Source organism: Pteropus medius, unplaced genomic scaffold (assembly GCF_902729225.1).
Source record: "Pteropus medius unplaced genomic scaffold, Ma_sr-lr_union100, whole genome shotgun sequence".
Lineage (NCBI taxonomy): Eukaryota > Metazoa > Chordata > Mammalia > Chiroptera > Pteropodidae > Pteropus > Pteropus medius.
The window spans coordinates 6,776,520-6,778,753 of NW_024350927.1; the positions used below are offsets into that span (position 1 = coordinate 6,776,520).

At 36.4% G+C, this 2,234-nt stretch overlaps 1 pseudogene; it reads right to left on the reverse strand.

The window, feature by feature from the left end:
- Positions 1-509: 509 nt before the first annotated feature.
- Positions 510-628, reverse strand: LOC120585915 (uncharacterized; annotated as a pseudogene).
- Between the last annotated feature and the right edge of the window lie 1,606 nt (positions 629-2,234).

A 2,234-nucleotide genomic window follows, 5' to 3' on the forward strand; every position in this document is an offset into this window, starting at 1 on the left:
GAGGTGGAGCTGAGGCGGTGATGCTAGCACTGGGAAGTGGCTGCAAATACAGATGAAGCTTCGCTCACTGGCCCACCGCTCACCTCCTGCTGTGCCGTCCGGTTCCTAACAGGCCATGGACAGTACAGGTCAATATTTTGTTGTGCCTATATAATTGCATAGGTATATCTGTACAGTAAATTCTTAGAAGTGGGGCTGAATCAATAGGTATGTACATTTTTAATTTTGAAAGCAGTTGTTAAATTGCCCTTCAGAATGTGCCAGAGTATACAAAGGTGTTTTGGGGTTTAGGTTTCCATATCTTGTCAGCTCTGGATATTATGGAAGTTCTTAATCTTTGCTAACCTGCTAGGTGAAGAATGTACACTACCTTATCTTAATTTGCATTTCTATTCATTTATTTATTTATCTTTCTATCTATTTATTTATTTTTAGGCAAGGCAACCCTTGGTTGACCTCTCAGATTGCAAGGACCTTGTCAGCTTATAATCCTTATTTTTTATTTTTTACCCCTACAGCACGTGGTCTTCCTTGATGGTCTCCCATCCAAGTACTAACCAGGCCTGACCCTGCTTAGCTCCAGAGATCAGACGGGATCGGGCTTGTTCAGGGTGGCACGGCCGTAGACATTAATTTGCATTTCTTCGACCATGAGTGAAGTTGATATTCTTTTTATATTTCAGAATTTTAAAATACACATTTTGTGTTCTTTCTCAGAGCCAACTGGTTTATATTATATGCAGTATGTATTTCTAAGTATCATTTATTTGTTTAGATCTTAAAAATAATATATTTATTGAGCTATAACTCACATACCGTAAAGTTTACTCTTTTAAAGTATACAATTTGCAGGTTTTAGTTATTTATTTTAAAATTGAATGCTAGCCATTGCTTTATTATTTGTAGTAAATAACCATCAAGATGAACTTTGAGTCCTCTCTTTCCAAGCTCTTCAATATTTTAGGCTCAAAATATGAAATGGGAAATTTAACTTTTCCTGTTATTTTTCCAGTGTGTGGGCCTGTCTTACTAGAGAGGAGAGTGCAGTGGGGCTCGCTGGGTTCTGTAATGGAACTATCCATGACAACTGCTTTGGAATCTCACTGCTTTGGTACTGTTTGGGGGAGTGATTTCTTTTAAATAACTTGTTGTTGAAACTGATTTCCAACTGTTAGAGGTGATACAAGCTTTTCAACTTTTTTCTGAAAAATTTAAAATAACGAAATTGGAAGTGAATAAGACTTCTGAGGTAAAAAGATTTAAAAAATGTGATAAGTATTTAAAATTAGTGTTTTTTTAGATGGGTGATTCGACTCCTTTTTTTTAGTTACTGTGGTCATTTTTTACTTCAGAGATTTCTCCACATCTCCTAACGTTGTATGTGTGTGCATGAGTGTGTTTGTTTACGATGAGATGATTACGTGGCTTCACTTTAAGAGCAGTAATGGTCTGGCCTGTGTGCATTTCTGTTATGATTCACATGGATGTTTAGAGTGGAGAAAAGCAAACCGCTTATTGGTTAGATTGAGATTTTGAGTAAACTCTTACTGTCCTCTAGATTGGCTCCCATCTAATAGGTTCCCCAGCAGCTTCTGTCCAAGGACTGTTACAGAAGAGTAGCTCTTATGACTGGCCAAGTCTGGGACCTTCATCTGTATGGTTGTTCCACTTAGGAAAAGATATTGACAAAGGCCCAGACTAGAAACTTTTCTGTTGATTTTGATAGAACCAAATGTATCATTCTTTCCTTTTGATTTTATGAAGTAGTACATTCAACATTTAGGTTCCTATTCTTCTTAGTAAAATATCCTAAAAATTATGATCCTCTGTATTTTAACCCCCTCATCTTCTATTATTTTTTCATCTTTTTATGCTTCTTCTGTTTGGAAAGTTATTTTTTTATTGGTTTGGTTTTAGTCCTGTAAATTACAATGTAATTTCTTTTTTCCCCCTTGACATCTTTTTTCTTGTTACCATTTTTTTTTCATATTTGAGTGTTTTTTTTCCTGCCGTAAAGTCCCTTGGCTTCTGGGTTGTAGTTTTGATTAAAGTGGATTTTTCCTTAGGCTTTTAATTAGATTTTCTTTTCTTTTAGCACTTCTTAGGGAGATCGAAGATGATGCTGACTGACATGGGTCAGTGGCATGATTAGGATGAGACCGATGCGAAATTGAGTGGCTCAGATATGGAATTTAGATTAGCTTGTGGATGTCTCCATATGCACTTGAGGGCTG